The sequence below is a fragment of the Alligator mississippiensis genome, chromosome 2 (assembly GCF_030867095.1).
Source record: "Alligator mississippiensis isolate rAllMis1 chromosome 2, rAllMis1, whole genome shotgun sequence".
Classification (NCBI taxonomy): domain Eukaryota; kingdom Metazoa; phylum Chordata; order Crocodylia; family Alligatoridae; genus Alligator; species Alligator mississippiensis.
The window spans coordinates 96,510,623-96,531,855 of NC_081825.1; the positions used below are offsets into that span (position 1 = coordinate 96,510,623).

Here is a 21,233-nt window from a genome sequence, read left to right on the forward strand (position 1 = left end):
GAGAATGCTGAGTAACACTGGGCACTTCCACATGTGCTCCAGGGGCTGCAGGAGAGCGCTGCTTTAATCAGAGTGGCTCCAAGAGCCACTCTAATTAAAGCGCCGCCATGTCTCATGAGTCAGCATCCCCGCGCTTACTAATGGTGGCATGGGTGCTTGAACTAAAGCTTATTCGACAAGCTTCAATTCAAACTTCACTGCCACCATTTTTAAGCATGGGGACGTTGACGCAGGAGGCTGCTGGAACGGGGCAACTGCCACACTCAAGCAGGCTCAATTAATCGAGTTGGCTCCAACGCGCTGGAATTCCAGCATGTCAGAGCAGCCCTGCTGTTCATGTACAGGCACTCACTACGACTGCGGGGCAGGAGGACACAACAGATTGGACCAAGGACGTGGGATTCAAAATTGAAGGAACCAACAAAACATTTGGGAGATTGACTGCACTAAAATAGAGTTGCATAAGTACTTATTCTGGCTTAAGGAAGACCAACCAAACGCAAGTTGTTTGAAGAGACAAGGATTTTTATAGGTGATATCTTTCTATCAGCCAACTGTGGTTGGGATAGACTTAGACAAGTTTCTGAGTGCCGTCTATTCTTCAGGTCTCTGCAGTATTTACAGAGTATATTAAGATGTCTGCATTTTAAAATTAAGACATTAGCCTGAGCTCAAGTTTTACATTGGTGACATGTTCAGAGATACAATTTCTGTACTGCATTAGTGTTTTCTCTGACGTATTATCTTCGCATTATTTTCTGTACAGTGATATTTATAAACAAGGGTGGTTGTGGCTTTTTCTGAACAAAAGTGATGGCTCCTAATCTAGTCATAGTTATTATTTCTCTGCATCTGCTGTGCTGCAGTCTTCATCTGTTATACCTGCATTAGCCCAGCAACTTCATGTTACCTGGAAGTTTATACCCAGAATATTCAGTAATTCTTGCCTCTTCATAGCTGGATTTGTTTCTGTTTTAAAGAAAATGTTGACATGTAAATAATACTGATGTAAACAGACTAGAGCTGTTTTCAACTTCCATTCTGTATAAACATTTTGGATCAAATAGGTATACACTCTTCCCAAACTGACAGCAGCAACCAATCTATAGGGAAGTTCTTGGCACTTTTCCTAGAGTTTTATCATGTTTCTCTGATGCTCTCTCCCCTATGTCTCTTGCTGTTTCAGCTGTAGCAGTATTTCTAACTTTTTCTCTTGAATGTGAAGTCCAGTCAATGCCACCAAAATGAAGACTCTTTTTTTTTTTTTAAGGATATCATTTCTATGTGCCTCCATTTTACCCAGCTGCAAGAATGAGCACTGCCCTTTTACCTCACCATCTTTCCCAGAGTTTTCCAGGTTTTCAAATTTTCATTTACCTATCCAATAAAATCTGGTTTCCTGGGAATTTCTGATCCTTTTACTGTGGTCTCTCACCATGTTCATGATCCCAAGTTGGAAGCCACTTGCAGAAATCAGCTTTTGTGTAACCGATGTGCTGGTACGGAAAACTGGCTCTTGCCCACCCAAGTAACAGTGGGCAATTCCCACTCTTTCTTCCAAATGCCCCGTGCCAGAAAACAGTATGCAAATCCTTAAAAGGTGACAATGCGGAGAGCAGCAGGCAAATGCCTCAGAGTCCCCTTCTCTCCAGTTAGAGAGAGTGAGCATGCAAATAAATAATAAGGAACTGTGGAACCAATTTTAAAAACATATAGCAGTGCTGCAGTCTCTCTAAAAGTACTGCTCCATAGTGTTTCAAGTTTCACTTTTTGTTCATACACCACCAAGTGCTCTTCCCTACACCTGATTTAGGACTGGCAGGATAAACTACCCTCTAAAGAGATAAGGAAACAGATTACCAACCACTACTATTCATTCAGAGCAACAGTATGACACAGTAGAAGGACAGTGTCTGTATTCATCCCCCCCCTAATTCTCTAAAAGGAGGTAATGCTCCCCAGACCTGCGAAGTTCAAGGTGTTGATACGGGTTGTTTTCAAATTGATAGGAATCACGAGAGACTGACATTTCAGGTCAAAATTTGGACATACCCAATTTGTCATCAGTCATGTTAGGCTGGCATACCCTCAGTCAAGGATTCCAGATAATAACTGTTATGGTACAGTAGGTTTTCCAAGACTCCTCATCTACATAGTCTGCCGAAGTAAGCAATGCCCACAGTCCAGCAGTTCATTCTGAGGTCTCACTTTCTGTTCAGTCTGCTCAATGGCACTAGTTGCATCAGTGTTTCATGCAGAAGAACTAGCCTTAATTTAATTTTAATATCTACGCGGCTGAAAGGAACCACCTAAAAAAAAGACATCTAAGATACTTGCATTGCACTGATCACCAAAGCATCCGAGTACTGCATTAATCAATGTGTCTAGTGTCTCTCATATATGGGGCTTGCTCTCATGCACAATCTCCTTTCCTGCCCGCCCCCCCCCCCCACTTACATTCTCACAAATACACTTATTCTCTCTACAGCAGAGCTCCTTCTGTACAGTGTAATATTTGTGTTTCGGGTTGTTTTTTTTAATGTATTCAACAATATAAACTGGAGAAGGCAGGCCAGAGAAATGAGCCTTGTTCTGGGAATAGTTAGTGGCAAGGTTTACGATGGTGTTTGTTTCACTTCCAAGGGAGTTTGTCCCTCTAGACAGGTGCCTCATGCACTGATGAGTTTTGCCCTTATGGTAGATGGTGCCTGTGCCTGAGGAAGATAACAACTGAAATGTCTCAATTTGATATTCTGGGGAAGCCAGTGTAGTAGAAGCAGAGAATAGGAGTGATGCTAGTATGTACTGGAGGCAATGCTGTAGCATTTACTTCTTGCTGGAGTTTCCTAAGAGCTGAGGGTGTTATATCCGGATATATTGCGTTGCTGCAGCTGAGGCAGACTGAGACAAAGGCACGCTTGGCCAAGACCCCATCAGTTCCAGGGTGGGCAGCATCTTCTAGCCAACAGGAGCTTGTCAAAGGCATCTCTGATGTGCGATGGCTTGGTGTCAGCAAGGAATCCAGCAATGTTCCCGACCTAGATACTGAAACTGAGGGTGTGCCCCTTCTACCCAAGGGCAAGTACTCATGTCAGCAAATACCTTAATCTAGTTTCATACCTTAAATGCTCTCCTTGGCCCAGCAGCAGCATCTTTGCCTTGTTCAACCTCAGCCAGCTGCTGTTGAACTGATCTTGCTTGAGCACTCTGCTGCCTTGGGGCCAGCATGCACCAAATGAGTACAGACAAGCATTCAAACTGCAAGGTGTTAACTCTGGCAGGGACTAATACAACTGCTGTTTAATAAACGTCTGCTTTTACTCCACAACAAGTGCATCTACATGTGCTATTCATGTGCTTCAAGTTTACTGTGCAGTAAAATGGGCACACTAAGCTTTCCCCAGGCGTGCTCTGCCCCCCTACAGCAGTTAAGGGGAGCTCCAGGCTCTCCCAAGTACCAGCCCTGGGCTGGCAGGGGGCACTGGGGTCAGTCCTTGGCTCTGGAGGGTGGGAGCATCTGTCCCGCCTCTGGGGCAGCTGCCTCCCAGCCCTGTGTCCCAATTGGGAGATCAGGACATGAGGCTGGGAAACTCAGCCCCAGGCAGTTGCCTGCTTCCCAGCCTCAAGTCCTGATCTGCCAACCATTGGGGTATGGGGCTGGGAAGCAGGCAGCTTCCCAGGGGAGGGGACGGTTCCCCACCCCCTGCTGTCTGGGCCGACCAGGAGCAATTTGGTCAACTGTCTACACATGCACTATTGCACAGTAGCTACTGTGTGGTAAATCTACTACCTGTAGATACAGGTAGTAGCCAACCATGCAGTAAACTAATTTTATGTGCACGTGTAGATGGTAATGCCTTACTGCACAGTAGATTAGTCTACTGTGCAGTAAAGTGTGTTGTGTAGACGCATCAAATAAGAACTAAACCAGTGTAATTTACTCTTGCATGGAACAAGGGGCCTTTACTCCAGTCTAGTTTTCACTTAACCCACCATAATAGTCAACAAACAGTTATTATAGAGTAGCTGCTCTACAGAAGTCCTAACTTGCTTTTAACACATTGCCATTTGTTTGTGTTTCTCAGACCATCAGTTAAGGACTGGTAGAGCTATTGCATATTGCTGGCACTTAATCATGTCATCCAACTAGTTCAATCTGTACCTACAGGATTGATCCCTGTATGACTCCAGAAGAGAGCTGTGTAGTAATAAAGGAGGGGAGGGATCATCACTAATTGCTGGGTGTGTCAATCCAGGAAGGACTTAAAGTAGTAGCAGGTTCCCATAGATTTTTGCCACCTCCCTCAAGAGAATTAGTAGCATCTTATGGTCTGAAGCCTGAAGACACACCCAGGAGGCCAAGCATGGATGCCTTCCCCTAACAGCAAGAAATCAGCCAGTAATACCTCTAAGCTATTCCCCTCCCAAGTCCTGTTCTACATCGAGAGGTCTAGAATGCTATCTTTGGTTAGCTGTGATTGAAGTTGGCTTTGTCTATTTCCTCCTGTTCTGGATGAGCAATAGTTGACTTGAATTGATGTAACTACTAGCCAGCCTGGGTCATTTTAGTGTTGGCAGGATTGTGGGATGTCCTGGTAGGGGTCCTAGTTAGCTGGACCCTGAGTGGTATCATTTGCTTATGATTCTCCCAAGGCAGGAAAGACTTCATAGGTCTAAGATGAGACTCCTTTAAAGTGAATAAACATATGAAACATCAAGAGGGCGGGCAGGCTGCTAGTTGGCCTGTATTGGGGAAAAGATCAATGCTGTGTGAGCTGTCTTTCCAAATGTTTGTGATCTTTACAATACTTGGTACCTGTGCTCCAACACAGCTATAGGCAGGCAGAACTTTCTGTATAACTCCTTAAGCTTGGATCTGGCCCTTTCAGTGGAGGCTGTAAAAAAGGCTCTCTCAGCTGTAATACAGCCTTAGCACAGGCATGGAAGTATGCTTTGTTTCAGCCTTTGTATTCTGTACCAGACACTCAAATGTCTGACCTGTCTCTCCGTTTGGTACAGGCCGTTAAATAGAACAAGGAGATCAGGGTGGACAATGGGATAAGTGGGGACTGCTGGGAACCAGTGTCTTGAAAGTTGAGGCTACCATATAGTGTTTGTAACTCACCAACTCCTCACTCTCATTCTGTGGATGGAGTACGACTGGTCGTTGGCATTTATAGTTTAAGAAACTTTGTGTTGAAGCAGGGTCAGGAGTTTCATTGCCTGTGAGCTGGGAGAGTACTAATGAGTGCCTTAAGGGCTCTGTCCAAGGCCAAGTGCAAGGTGGAACTGATTACATAGGTTAAATCAGAGATGATCTGAAAAAGTCCTAGAGGGGCAAGGAAGGAGAGGAGTTTGGGGATTTTGCATGTAAGACCATGTCAGGATAGCAACACCAAGGTATTTCACCACTGTCACTAGCAAAATATTAGTAGTAAGATCCTATATGAATACTGTAGTCCTGTTGGATTATTTATTATAATTAATATAAAACCTACATTAGCTGTAACTGGTTTCTATTGCCAGATGAAATATTTTGAATGTATTTGCAGCAGCTGTAATTGCAGGATTCAGTGCTTGGTAAGAAGATGCAATATAAGGACGCCTCTCGTCTTGTCCTGGGTGGGTCTGTTATGGAGTAGCTGGCTGGATAGGATGATGTAGATCACAGTATCATCTAGCTAAGTGTATATGATGCAAACTAGATGGGGTGAGATCATGTATCGTTGGCTGGTGATGGATCTTGCACCAGTCAGCATAATTTTTAGTTCAGGCAACTGTCTGGTATCATATCATAGGTACTTTTTGATCCCATCTCTACATACAAGAATGTCACAACTTTAATGGGTTTTTTTCTCAAAATACCTGGGTATGATAGGTATGCAGAAAAGAAACTGAGCCACAGGCAGATAAGAAAAAAATCCCCAGCCGGATATAGGTATGGGGATGCTCAGTGTTACCAGACCTAACTTTAATGTGCCCAGCTCCTGCTGTGGACTACATAGACCCAAGATAGGTGTCTGTATAAGGTACAGGGAGAACAAAGTGACTAAGAATGGGACTCACTGCAGTCAACCTGCTGGGTGGAAGGATGCCTAAGCCAGCCATTGAGAAACAATAAAGCTTTCCTGTCTCCCAGCCTACAAGAGAGATTCACAGTATAAAATACTGATACAACAGAAGGAGGTATTCTTACACCATCCCAGCCATCACTCAACTATGATGACACTGTTGTAAAGGAAATTTCCCTTCCCATCAGCATTGAAAAGACAGAATTTCAGTACAGAATAATTCACTCAGAGCTTCATCCCTAAAGATAAGACCTAAAAGCTGCCATTGTCTTCTCCACTTGAAGTTTCAGTGGACAAAAAGTACCTGAGATTGTATTTTGCTCTCCTAACATAAAACAAGTATGACATGGAAAATCTAGAACTTCAAAGGCAATTTCTATTACTGAAGGGACTAGTGTTTTGATTTGAGTTCACTCTTTGGGTTGAAGGATCCAAATCTGACATTATGGGCATGATGCACAAATGTTCAAGAGGTCTGGAAACTTCAAAAAGATTCATAGATTCAAATCTGTCAGCTACAGATGTCAGCGTATCAGGCTGAGCTGTGCAACTGGGATCCTCAATGGAAGCTTTGTTCAGAACACATCATCTTGAAATAATTTTCTGAGACTCTCTGCTTTGCAAAGTGCCAGTATGCAATGTCTCCTTTACTCATAAAACAGAAAAAGCTGAGCACTTAATGGCTCCTTTTGTCTGCATTCACACTGCCATTTGCCTTTTGAGGTTTGGTCTCTCTCCTTGCAAATTCCAGATTTTCAGTTCGTGTTCAGAGAAGAAAGAACTCAACAGACAGAGTCTAGAAATAGCTCCAACATGTGCCGTTGGACCATTTGTTGTTATCCTGTCTGTGCTTCCTCTATGTTCTCAGGGTGCAGAGCCTGCCTTAGGGAAAATGGTACCCTGGGCAAATTTGTATTTTGGCACTGCCTGCCTGCCCTCCCACCCCCATTTCAGAAATAAAGCTGTAATCTCAAAAGTCTTTTTTATAATTTACTAAAAAATACAAAACAAGAAATGACACAAAATTCAATTAAATTCAATTTTATTCAAATAATAAACTATATGTCATAAAATAACATTATAGTTGTGACAAATAAACTAAACAAATTAAATGCTTTACTAATAAATAACAATAACATTAAAAACTTTGTTCGCCAAGATTCCAAGACTCAGAAGACAACTCTGTGTGCCTTTGCTGCCACAAACTCTGATATTGCTTGTGACAGGTCTGTATTTTGAGCCACAGCCTTCTCAATAGGCAGGATGGCTAGCCAAGAGAGCTTGTCATCTCCCATGATTGATTGCAGATATCTTTTTATGAGCTTCAACTTCAAGAAGCTCTATTCACTGTTTACCCCTGATATGGGCTTGGTTAACAGGATCCTGAGTGCGTATTCATGTGTTTGGGAGGTTGTCAGGAAGTTCATTGTTATAATAAGTTGTACAATTTCTTGAGGACCACTACAGCCTGTTGGAAGTAGACTTTGGAGATAGCCAAGTTCTTTGCAGAGGTTGATGCCATTAATATCAGAGCTTTTTCCAGATGTCAATGTACAATGAAGGTCCTTACAGTGCTGCTTCCAAGTTTCTTCGTCAGGCAGTCGCATCATGTTATACAGAAACCCCAAAGGTTCATGTTGATTCATTGGCTCAGAGAATTGTTCCATGGACACTCTCACCATGTCTATAAGCTGCTTGAAAAATTCAAGCTTGAACTTGACTTCTGGATTGTTAACTGTTTCATCTTCATGTATGTAGCTGAAGTGACATTTTTATGATGAACACAGGGAGCTGGTTTAAACACTAGAACAACCCCAAGATTATGCAACTATCTTATTTTATCCTTTGCTCTGCTTTGACCCACGTTTGGCAGGAATTGAAATGACTAGGCCCCAGCATCTGACCCCAGCATTTTTTCCTGCCCAGGCAAGGGGGTGACACTTGATGAACTTGTCCCTTCCAACCCTAGCATCCATGAAACTATGAGACATGCTTCCAATCATTTGACTCCTCAAATGTAAGGAATGATTTGAATCCAAATTGAAGAGCTTGTTGCAGAAACGGAAAACCTTGTCAGTGGACTCCAAGTAAAGCAGCCAGCAACCCTTCACAACTTCACCATTTTCAAGACTTCTGTATAAAAACATCATAGAAAAATGGTGATTCTTCTCATCCAGAGGAAATTCCATGTCCTTTACTGTTGGTGGACCATTAGTCACTAGCAAATATTGAATTCTGAGCATTAGATTGGGCCATAAAGCTGGATCAGAAATAGCATTGCCAATGCCTATAATGGAAATCATTTAATCCCTACCACTAATGGTATCATCTTTATTCTGGTTCAGATGAAGAGTTTGTTTCATTTGGGTCTCTTTCTCTTGCAGTGATTCTTGGAAGTTGAATTGTGGATCATCTATGCATTTGCCATCTGATGCCTCTGCTGTGATCATCTTGCTACTACTGCACAGGTTGTAGTTTAACAAGTTAACACCGAGGGAGCCATCTGCCATGTGGACCCCCTAGCCCGGACGGTCTGCTGCCTCCCTGGAGCCCACATCCAAGATGTTGCAGAGAGGATCACTAGGTTTGTCCGGCCCTCTGACCACTACCCCATGCTCCTCATCCACATGGGCACAAATGACACAGCCAGGAGTAATCTGAACCAGGTCATGAGTGACTACAGGGCTCTGGGGGCTGGGTTCAAGAGGTTGGGGGTGCAGGTAGTCTTTTCCTCTGCTCCCAGTTGTGGGCCATGGACCTAGAAGGGAAGGATGCAATGAAGCAGTGAACTGACTACTCCAGCAGTGGTGCTACTGAGAGGGCTTCAGTTTCTTCGACCACAGTGCACGCTTCAAGGAGAAAGGACTCCTGAGAACAGACAGCATCCATCTCACATGGAGGGGTAAGTCCCTGTTCTTGGCCAGGATGGCTGATCTTCTTGATAGGGCTTTAAACTAAAATTGCCGGGGGATGGGGAAACACTGACTGGAGCATGCCTGGGGACCGGCACACAAGAAAGCTCCAAAGTTGGGGACACTAGGAGAACCACTCTTGCAAGAGCTCAGGGGGTGGTTCTCCCTAAGTGTGACAGGAAATTGAGGGCCTCAATTGGAGGACTCAGGTGCCTGTACACTAATACCAGGAGCATAGGGAACAAGCAGGAGGAGCTAGCCCTCCTACTCTCCAGTGGGCATTACGATCTCATAGAGATTACGGAGACCTGGTGGGACTCCTCACATGATTGGAATTAGCCATAGAGAACTACATCCTGCACAGAAGGAACCAAGTAGGGAAGAAAGGTGGAGGTGTAGCTCTCTATGCAAGGGAGCAGTATATCTCCTTGGAGGCCAACTGGCTTTGAAGAGCAGCTCAAAACCCTCTAGGTCAAACTACAGGGAGCGGGGGGTGCGGTGAGAGAGACCTAACTGTAGGTGTATACTACAGACTACAAAACCAGGCAGAGAAGCTCAATCTGCAGTTCTCTCGAGAACTGGCAGAGGCCATGCATGCACAGGACATGGTCATCATGGGTGACTTCAATTACCCAGGCGTCTCTTGGGAGGAACACTTGGCTAAGTCAGAGAGGTCGTGTTGCTTCCTGACCTGTATCAGAGAACTCTACTTGACTCAGGAAGTGCATGAGCCAACCAGAGGTAAAGCTCTCTTAGACTTGGTCTTGGCCAAAGGAGATGATCTGGTGAGCTCCTTGAATATAGAGGGTGGCCTGGGCAACAGTGACCACAAAACCAGCTAGCAGGGTTGAAGTTTTGGACTTAAAAAAAGTGAATTTCAACAGGCTCAGGGCAACAGTAGGGGAAGCGCTGTGGGACCAGGGACCAAAGGTGAAAGGAATGCATGAAGAGTGGTTGTTCCTTGAGAACATGATCCTCGAAGCCCAAAAGAAGTCCATTCCCATGCAGAGGAAAGGTAGCAGAAGGGCTGGTAAGCTCTCTTGGTTTAATAGGGATATCCTGGTCCTCTTGAAAAAGAGCAAAGAGGCATACAAACAATAGAAGGTCGGGACAGTCCCCAAGGAGACTATACAACAATGGCCCGCACTTGTAGGGAGCAGATTAGAAAAGGCTAAGGCGGCGACTGAATTTAAACTGGCAATGGAAATCAAGGACAATAAGAAGTCCTTCAGGTATGTAGGGAACAGGAAGAAAACAAATGGAAGCGTGGGGCCATTGCTTAACAACTCAGGACAGCTGGTTACCAACACTAAGGAGAAAACTAAAGTCCTGAATGACTACTTTGCTTTGGTATTTCACCAGACTAAGTGGAAAATCATACTAGATAAGGTTCAGAATGGGCATGGGGGGAATGACTGCCTTCCTACTGTTGACGCTGAGCGGGTATATGATCAATTAAAGAAGTTAGACATTTATAAGTCAGCATGAACTTAATCCAAGAGGAGCTGGCCAAAGGCATTGTGGGACCTCTGATGAAACTTCCAAAATTTATGGTGCTCGGGAGAGCACCCTGAAGACTGGAAGAGGGCCAACGTTGTGCCCAACTTCAAGAAGGGGAGGAGAGAGGACCCGGGCAACTATAGGCCAGTTAGCCTAATTTCTATCCCAGGGAAAATCCTGGAAAAATTCATCAAGGAGTTTATGTGTGATACGCTTGCAGAAGGTAGGATTCTGAATGACAGCCAGCACGGCTTCATCGGAGGCAGGTCTTTTCTTACCAATCTCATCTCCTTCTACAACCAGGTAACTCGCCACCTGCATAAGAGAAAGGAGGTCGTCATTGTATACCTATACTTCCAGAAGGCCTTTGATTAGGTATCCCATGATGTTCTCATGGGAAAATTGGAGGATTGTGGGTTAACTGCTCAACAATTAGGTGGGTAGGAAGCTGACTGTGGGGAAGGACCCAAAGCGTTCTTACGAACGGATCTGTCATCCTGGTGAAAAGTGCCCAGTGGTGTCCCTCAGGGGTCTATGCTTGGTCCAGTGCTTTTCAACATCTTTATCAATTATTTGGATGTGGCGGTGAAGAGCTCACTGGCCAAGTTCACAGATGACACCAAGTAATGAGGGATCATGATCACAGTTCACAATAGGCTGCAGATAGAGGCAGACCTAGACAGGCTGGCAAGTTGGGTGGATCAAAACCAAATGAAGTTTAACATTGAGAAGTGTAAAGTGCTCCATCTGGGGATGAACAATCCCCAACATACTTCCAGGCTTGGTGGTGCCAAACTGACTAGCACCATGACTGAAGGGGACCTAGGGGCAATAATAGACCACAGTATGAACATAAGCCGTCAGTGCGATGCTGTAGCCTGCAGGACAAACAATACTCTGGCATGCATCAACTGATGCATCTCAAGGAAACCAAGGAAGTGATTCTTCTGCTTTACTGCGGTCTCTAATTAAAGCCATCCCCCCACCACTCCCAGAACACACGTATAAAAGCCCTATGGTTCTGCTAGCAGTGACTAACGCAGATAACTACTGCTCCCTACCAGTGAGTGAGCACATGTTGACATGATTTTTGTGATATATGAGAATGATGGTTCTTGGATATTGGGACATTGGTGAGACCGCAGCTGGAGTAGTGTCCAGTTCTGGGTGCTGCACTTCAACAAGGATGTGGAAAACTTGAGAGTCCAGAGAAGAGCCACCCATATGATCAGAGACTTGCAAGGCAAGCCATATGAGGAAAGGCTGAGGGACTTGGGTCTCTTCAGCCTAACAAAGAGAAGGCTGAGAGGGGACTTGGTAACAGCTTACTGCTATACCAGGAGAATACATCAAGGGCTCGGTGAACAACGGTTCACCAAGGCACTCCTGGGGAAAACCAGGAAAAATGGCCACAAACTCCTAGAAGACAGTTTCAGGGTTAACACTAGGAAAAACCTGTTAACATTTAGGGTGTCCAGACTATGGAATAAGCTCCCTCTAGACGTGATGCAATCGCCTACCCTGGAAGTCTTCAAGAGGAGACTAGATGGTCACCTTGCTGGGGTCACCTGACCCCAGTTGTCTTTCCTGCCTAGTGCAGGGGGGCTGGACCCAATGATCTTGCAAGGTCCCTTCCATCCCCTTACAATCAATGAATCTATTTCAAGTATTTTCTCATTACAGTCATTAACTGAGTTGTTTGTTTCTTGTTCTGAGCCCCTGACATTCTGTTCTTAGGTACTTGCAACGTTTTGTTTCCTCTTCTTCCAAGATTCATAGCTGGTGAAAATTAAAATGAGCGTCCCAGCTCTGCTGCTCCTGGCTCTGCCAAGCCACCACCCTCTCGTGGTGATGCAGCTCTGGTATGTATTATTGTTCAGGCATCTAAGGGAGTTAATGACCTATTAATTGCCCACTGTTCTTTACTTCACAGGCGTTAACAATTGTCTCCATTAGCTGCCTGAATAGTAATACCAGAGCTGCACCAGCCACCCTGCCCCCAACTCTGCCTGTAGAGCTACACCATACCACCAGTGCTCCCCTGACCAGGGCACCCTGGGAGTTGCCCATGCCACCTACCCCTAAGTCTGGCTCTGCCAGGGTATATGGACTCAAAAATCTTACATTTAGAAGTAACAAATCTAACACTTAGGGGTCTCATGCTGCCCCTCGATCTACAGATTAGGCTAGTCTGCTAATTGGTGCACATATTTTTTTAAAAATCAGCTGTCCCTTTCCTCCTTGCAGATTTTTTTTTAAGTGAGTTACATAGGTACCTCATTCAAACCCTTGACAGCTCTTGCTATTTGGTCAGCTACTGCCATATTCTATTCATCCCATCTTGCTATACAACTATGCAGTAACCCAATGTCCCAATGTCCAAGAGCCGTCATCCTCATATCACACAAATCATGATGTCAGCATGTGCTCACTCGCTGGTAGGGAGCAGTAGTTACCTGCGTTAGTCACTGCTAGCAGAACCATAGGGCTTTTATACATGTGTTCTGGGAGTGGTGGGGAGATGGCTTTAATTAGAGCAGCTCCAAAGGCCACTCTAATTAAAGTGCCCAGAGTGTCTCGTGTATCAGCGTCCCCATGCTTAAAAAAGGCGGCAGGGGTGCTTTAACTAAAGCTTGTCATTTTTAAGTGGAGGGAATGCTGATAGATGAGACGCTGGAGTCTGCTGGAACATGGTAATTACCACACTCCAGCAGATTTGATAATCAAGTCTGCTCTGACGCACTGTAATTAGAGTGTGTTGGAGCAGCCTCACTGCTCATATATAGGCACCCATAGATCTTACTAGAGACCCTGCACTCCATCCAGCAGCAGGGCAGGGAGAATCCAGAGGATCTCAGTAGTCAGGGAAGCGGAGGAGGCAGGTAGCTGTGTGAGAATTCTAAATAGGATACACTATAGATCCATGAAACCCACAGGAGCCCCAAATGCACCTGAATCAGCCAATATAAAAAAGTAAATCTGTATTGAAATTGACCAAAACCATACATCTATTGATCTATATACACATACTCATGTCAGCTTAGAACCATTTTGCATTGACCCTTTTTAACCTCTTCCAGAGACCAAGAAGCTGAAGTCTTTTCCGTTCCGTTTCCATATCTATGTTCAAAGATGGTGCAGCATGTTCTAAGCTAATTGTCAGTCATCAAACTTGTTTCAAACACGCAGATCTTTAGAACTACTGAACTAATTATCTTCGAACTTGTCCTCTGCGTACAGCTCACTGGACCTTACTAAACAGTCAAGCCAAACCTGAAAACTGAAATGGAGCGTGTAGATTTACTGAGTGCTCAAAAAGCTGCAGACTTGCTCATTCTTTGTTTGTCAGCATGTGCATTCAGTTTGATCCACCTCCCACTGCAGTCTACAAAAGACTCCCATCGACTGCAGTGGCAGTAGGAATCAGCACCAACAAAGTATAGTCTAGAATTTACCACAAATCTAACATATTGCTAAACACCAACTGACTACTCACTGCATTCTAATTAAACACTTCCTTCTAACACTGTCCTGATTTTTAAAAAACCATAATTTATTACTGGTTAGCTTAGACCTGCCTCCTAGGGATGTCCCAGCAAACTGTATACTATAATTTAGCTTGTTCCTTTTAAAAATTACTGTGATATTTTACACTTAAGGGTGCCTGTAGACGTGCAGGGATGCTGTTCTGGTGCACTGTAGATGTGCAGGGATGCCTGTAGGCATGCAGGGATGCTGTTCTGATGCACTGTAATTACAGTGCGTCGGAGCAGACTCAGTTAATCTGCTCGATTAATCAAGTCTGCTGAAGTGTGCTAATTAGTCAAAACAAGTTTCAATTAAAGCACCCTTGCCGCCATTTTGAAGCGCAAGACACTAAATACATGAGATGATTCTGCCGCTTTAATTACAGCTCTTGGAGCCATTTTAATTGAAGTGTCCCCTCACAGAGTACATGTAAAGATGCCCTTAAATACCATCCCAAAGCAACTTTCAATTTACATACACGCAGCACCCTTAACCTGTTTCACTAACTTCTGATGGAGGGTAGCAAAAAGCTGGAACAGTGCTGGAATGAGAGGATATACCGAACAATGATTTTCTTAAAAATTAACCTTCGTGGTCATGGATTTTGTTCTCAAAGAATCCAGAGCGGCATGGAAGATCATGTCTTTCTTTCAAGGATGGAAATGTAACTGCCTCTACCAAAATTGCATTTACAGTTTTATAGAGACTAATTTCTAAACAATTAAGCCTTTTTTCCCTATCTTGGGTTTCACACAAGACAATTACAACTTGAGCTTATACTAAAACTAAGACGCCAAACCTAAAACTATAGCTGTTATGCTTAAGGAGAAACAAATCTAACAAAAAACTCCATTCTGTCTTGTGAGAAATCTTAATTTTTGTGATTGCAGTATCACTAAACCAAACTTGTTTTTCTTCCCCTAGATCTTAAGAAAATCTGTAAAATGAAGTTAAGTTTGAAAAAAAATCTCCTGACTGGGATAGATAGAAGATACTATGTTCTGTACCTACACCAAACTCAAAAATTAATTTTGCTGAAAGTTTCACTTCAATTTCTCTCTGAGCTGAGACATCATTTAGAAAGGCATCCCAACCAGCATTTGTTTTAGGAAGTTATGCATTAGTAAGACTATATGGTAATAACTGACATTTCAGACTCAACAAGAGTGGCTGATTCTGCAGCCAGGATTACTAACATATAGTGCAGCTGGCAAGAATGTGGCTTGTCAACGTGAAAGAGGAATAATACACAAAACATCTAAAAACAATCTAGTGCACACGGCTTATTAATTCTTAATATGCAACGACAGCATATTCAATAACACCTTCTGAGTCAATGTCTGTGGTAAATGCATACTACATGTAGTACCTTAAAACTCTATTAGCATTGCACATCCAATCCAGAAGAGCCTTGGAACAGCAAGTACATCTATGAAGTTTCTTTCTTTGTACTACTAAAATAATGCAACCAAATCAAAACCATAAAATACTGCTACAAATAAAAACTGCCAAAACAAAACAAAAAAATAGTTCAGGATATGAGACTGTCATCCTACCAGGACTAAAATATGAATGATATTTACTAACGCACTTGTGTTTCTAGTTTGTCACATTCCTATGTCATAGTCTTAATGATATTGTTAACTCTTGCAGATGGCCTTAACCTGTTTTCAAGAGATGCATGCCTGTATGAGCCACTAACTCCATGCTATAGTTGCATAGTTGGTGTCTGCATTTGGACAAATAAAAAGGATTTGCCTGGCAGTTTGTTGGTACTGTTGCTTGTCTCTGAGATCCTCACTTCTGAAAATGTCAACTCTATTGGTGCACGTATGTGGATGCTTGTAGGCAGAACAGAAGAGCAACTTCCATGCTTCTACCCCCTGAAGACAGAATAGGCAAGAGATCAGTGTTGCTGCTTATCTTTGCTAAGTTGAAGAATCATTACATTGGGGAAAGTAAATTAGAATTCAATTAGATGGAAATTCAAAGTCCAAAAGGCATGACATATGACTAGAATTACTGCTTGTTTATCTCTTTAAAGCCTTAGGTATAGACTCCTTCCCCGATAAGAACAGAATGGATACAACAGCACAAACATATAAAATGCAACAGTAGCTTAATATAAAGAGTTATTGGAAGAGAATCTGCAGGGAGCACATCAGCAAAGAAAAAAACCTCACCTTTCCCTGCATCTTGGGACACTCTCCTTCATCAAACTCCAGTATCACACTTTGTGTTTTGTTTGCTTTCCTCTTGGAAAGCCCAAATGACAATGTCATTATGCAATCTGATTTATTATACAGTACAAAGCAGACAAAACTGTTCTTATGGGGAGCAGAAGTTACTTTAATCTGACTCTCCAAACAAATCATTCTCTCTAATTAATACCTAAATTCCTTTGTTTATGCACACTAATGCGTTTTCTGCATCACTGAAAAACCCTCCTACAATGTGATTGGGTGTGACTAGCAAAGGGCAGAAGTCTCTCAAATCACTTTGCCTCCAGCTCTGACCAGAAAAACTAAAAATGGCCTGCTGAATAAACCAACAACAAAAACTCTCCAAGTTTTCAGGAGAAAACTCTACCTGTAAAATTAAATAAATTATAGACTCTTTTCTTACCAGGAACTACTGTAGCCAGTGTAAAATGTCCACACTGATTATTCTAACAGATAAGGTACTACACCCAGGAAAATGGAAATATCATCCCTTTAGTTTTGTAATTAGAAGAAATGATCTAGGTAATAAATAATGATACTCTTGTGGCTGTCATTCCTCATGCTGTAAGTCAGAGAGAGATGGTTAGTCATATTAGACTGAAGATAGACAGAAGGCAAGACAGGGTAGCACCTTACAGACTAGCTTGTTCAGAGAGGCATGAGCTTTTTTAAGCTACTGCCAACTTTGTTATAGCATCTGATGAACTAAGCTGCAGCCTACAAGAGCTCATGCCTCTGAATAAGTTAGTCTGTAAAAGATGCCACACTGCTCTGCCTTCTCCATATGTCAAGAATTCATCCTGGCATATAAATTCAGGGATTCTGAGATTTTAGGACCAGGATCTAACCACAAAACATCTAGTTCCCCTGGCTAGCAAAGAGGGCCATTTGTAGTTTGCTTTTCTTACCAAATGAAGAAAAGCTACTTTTAACTCAGCCACTATTTCTTGTCATATAATGGGATTTTAATTTTACAGTAAGCGTATAGTTCTTCTTTGAAAGTGATCCACATATATGAAGAGCCATTCCATTTCAGAAGTCTGTTACAGAATGCAAAAAGTCTTTTGAGATTATTGTTTAGTAGTAAGAGTATTTAACTGGCAAAATACTCAGTCTCACAGGTCCTTAGATATCTTCCAGCATCCACCTCATGTGAATTCAACAGCCAGCAACTGAGAGTTCAAGCAAGTGATATGGAGGAATGGCTAATGAGTCTATAGGAGCCAATCAAGATATGGCTATACTTCACTAAGGTTAGAGACCTGATTCCTCCTTTGCATTTAAATCTAACACTAAAAGAATTTATAGAGCTTTATCCAAACTACTAATTCTCAATTTTACTGCAAACAATTTACAATCAAATGAAGTAAAAGCTAAAAGCGAGGAGTACATTAGCAATTTAATTTTCCTGTTTGGTTTCTCTCCGTTTTATCTTTCAGCGAAGACCAATTTAAAAAATGGGCTATTTTGCCAGTAAATAAATACAAACTATTTTTTTTATTGCACAGAAGCAGAATTGCTAAATATGAATAGCAGAGCAGTCCTCCTTTGCCGAGGCTGATCCCGTATCACTATTCTTCAACAAAAAGAGATTTGTAAAACAGTATTGCTTATTGTACTGAAAATTGAGCCTCAACATAAGTGCTACATAAAACATCATCTGACACAGTATTGTGGAGGCCTAATATTCCCACACCAGAAGTCAGTGTTCTGGAGGCAGTGTGCAGAATTGCAAAAAAGTGAAACACCAAAGGATTAGGAGAGTCTGATCTAGCACATGGCAGACTGTAACTCACCAATGGAGGAGCTATTCTGCCACTAGGGTAATGTGAACTAAGGCTGTGTGAAATTTTGCTGGGTGTTTCATTTCAAAGCTGTGTCGACGTGTTGCCACCTGGGACCGGCGGCAGCAACAATCTTCCCCAGTGCTGGGCACAGCCTGCGCCCAGCACTGGCCCCAGGTGGCAAAGGCAGCCTCCTGTCATCCAGCATGCAGATCCAGGGGCCTGCACCCCCAGGAGGGCTGCTGGGCTCTGCCAGACTCCTCCCAAGGCTGTGAGCCCCCAGATCTACATGCCAGATGACAGGAGGCTGCCGCCTGGGACTGGTGCTGGGGGAAGATTGATGTTGCTGCCGGTCCCAGGCAGCAGAGGCAGCCTCCTGTCAGCCAGCATGCAGATCTTGGGGCTCACACCCCTGGGAGGGCTGCCGGGCTGTGCTGGACTCCTCCCGGGGCTGCGAGCTCTTAGATCTGTGCGCTGGATGACAGGAGGCTGTTGCTGTTGCCTGGGACCAGCAGCAGCAGCAGTCTTCCCCAGTGCTGGGCACAGCCTATGTCCAGTGCTGGTCTCAGGTGGCAGAGGCAGCCTCCTCTCATCCGGTGTGCAGTTCCAGGGGCTCACACCCCCGGGAGGGCTATGCCAGACTCCCGGGGATGTGAGCCCTCGGACAGCAGCAGCCTTCTGTCATCCGGTGCACAGATCCAAGAGCTCACAGCCCAGGGAGGAGTCTGGCACAGGCCGTCTCTCACCCACTGACTCCTCAATTTACATCTTCGCTGACTGCCTGTCCTGCATGCATACCAGCTTTTGGCTTCTTTACTATTCATTCCATCCAGGAAGAGCACACACCAACTGCAGAGGCTTCCTCAGCCTGACGAAGGGTTTTTAAACCTGACAGCTTGCTAAGGAATTTTTTTTCCAGCTATTTAAGTTGGTCTAATACAAGATATCAGATTCACCCAAAGAACATTGTCTGCCTATGTCCTCAAACCAACATGGCTACAACCTACACCCATGTAAGGAAGTCCTTCCTCTTCTTTGTTATAAACCTGTCTCCTGCAAATTTCAGTGGGTGACCCCTCTGTATTTTGGGACTTGGTGAATAACAGCTTTCTATTCACTTTGTCCATACCCTTCATGATTTATAGATTTCTAGCATTTCCCCCTCACCCTTCTTCTTTCTGAATGGAAGAGTCGTAGTCTTTTTTCTCTCTTCTGGCACAGGAGCTGCTCCCCTCTGATCATCATGGCTGCCCTTCTCTGTACAACATCTAATTCTACTACATCCTTTTTCAGATGGGGAGACCAGAACTACACACAAAACTCAAGATGTCAGTGCACCATGGATTTGTATAGTGGCAAAATCACGATTTGTTTCCAGTTCCCTTCTCAATGATACCCAACATTTTATTGGCTTTTTTTGGCTGCATATGGGCTGATTTTTTAAGTGAACTATCTACAAGGACTCCAAGGTCTCTTTCCTGAGTCATAGCCTGTTCAGAGACCAGCATTTTATACATATGATTGAGATTATTTCCCCCATGTACAGTACTTTGCACTTGTCAACATTGAATTTCATCTGCCACTCTTTTTTGCCCACTCACATCACTTGGTGAGATTTTTCTGCAGCTCTGCTGTCAGCTTGGGATTTGACTACCCAGAATAATTTAATATCATCTGCAGTCCCTGCATTCACAGGTAATCATTCACCCTCGGAATCCACAAATCACCAGTTTAAACCTTCACACTCAACTACAAGGCACAATACCAGAAACAACAAGGTAAAATGCCATAAGTAAAAGCAAAGAAAAATGGACATTAATGCCAATGCCCTGCTATTTCAACAGCGGGGAAGTAGTTGGTTACTATAAGATCAGAAAATCCTAGGAAAAGGACTATGCCTGTTGCCACAAAGGCAGGCAAAAACTTTGTAGTTCCTAATAATCTGACCTAGGGGAAAAATTCCTTCTTGACCCTAAATATGGTGATCAGTATGGCCTGAGCAGAAGAGCCAAATCTTCCAGCTGAGAACCTTTGAATATTCCAAGTACCAGCAGGAACATCAGTACACTCCAGTCAACACCCCCAACGCTTTGTCAATGTCCCAATGGTCCACAGGAAGTAGAGAAAACAAGGCAACAACAGAAGCATTCATGAGCGGAGAAAGGATCCTTTCTGGGCCCTACATGTGACCAGCAAAAGTCCTGAGCCATGGGGTTGCTAGACATCTACAACTATACAAGCTAGTTAATGCTATACCCCAAAATGGTAATTGCAAATACCTAATGCCACATATCACACACTGATTGTGGAGCCAGGACTTCCTTTATATCATGCCATCCAGGGCAAAATTCTAGGATATTGAGGTGGTCCCAGCAATAGATCCTGGATTTTTGTTAGCCTATTGGTCCCCCACTCTGCTGAATGGGTATGCCCAGGTTATTAATTTGCTCAGGGTTCATGATTTACCACAGGCACTTTGGTAAGAAACAGAAAAACAAAAGGATTTATTACAAGGAAGAACAAATGGTATTTAAAAAAAAAAGGAAAAGTGGTCAAATGCTTTGACAATAGAGTATAGTAAAACAAGATGGACAAAACGTTTAGACTACCACCTAGCCCTCCTAACAATTCCTGTGAAAATTTTCTGGGGTCAACCTTCCCCTCAATCACAACTAGCTTGCTCAACCAGGATCTCCATTCTTCACAGGGTACCCCACTCTTTGTAGCCACCCCCAATGGTTGCTCCTTCCAAAACACTCTTCCTTTCCCCACCCATCCACCTATCTTCAGAGGAGCCATCAAATCCTCCAGTGTTTCTGCTTGTGGATCCATGACCCCATCCTTTTCGTAAACTTATTACCTACCCTGAAGAAATGTAGGTTCTTTGACCCCCACTACCTAGCTCAGAAGACCAGTCTCAACCTTCTCTCCTCTGATTGTTATAAGTTATATTCTAGTTTCCAGTTTACATTTGCCCACAGCCGGTTTGTAGCCAATTAATTGTACCAGTGTGTTTTTTAAACATAAAAAAGCTTCATCTCCTCAATATTTGTAAAGAGTAATCATAGCATCTTTCAAGCTCTCTTTTGCCAAGCTAGGCTTTGAACCTGGTTCAGTTTAAGTTGCGATACTGGGGACCAGGACTATTCTAGTACTTTGCCTCTACTGACTAGATCCTACCCGGTATAAACTTTAGCCTTGCACTGTTGACTCAGA

At 43.5% G+C, this 21,233-nt stretch overlaps 1 long non-coding RNA gene across 2 annotated transcripts in view; it reads right to left on the minus strand.

The window, feature by feature from the left end:
* Positions 1-206: 206 nt before the first annotated feature.
* LOC109281642 (uncharacterized) overlaps positions 207-21,233 on the minus strand; it is a 66,626-nt gene continuing 45,599 nt past the window's right edge. The window contains exon 3 of one of the 2 annotated variants that reach the window (XR_009459813.1): positions 207-969. This is a non-coding gene — a long non-coding RNA (uncharacterized LOC109281642). Of the gene's footprint in view, positions 970-10,669; positions 10,799-21,233 lie in introns of those variants that run through there. The other variant, XR_002088368.2, reaches the window with a different exon arrangement.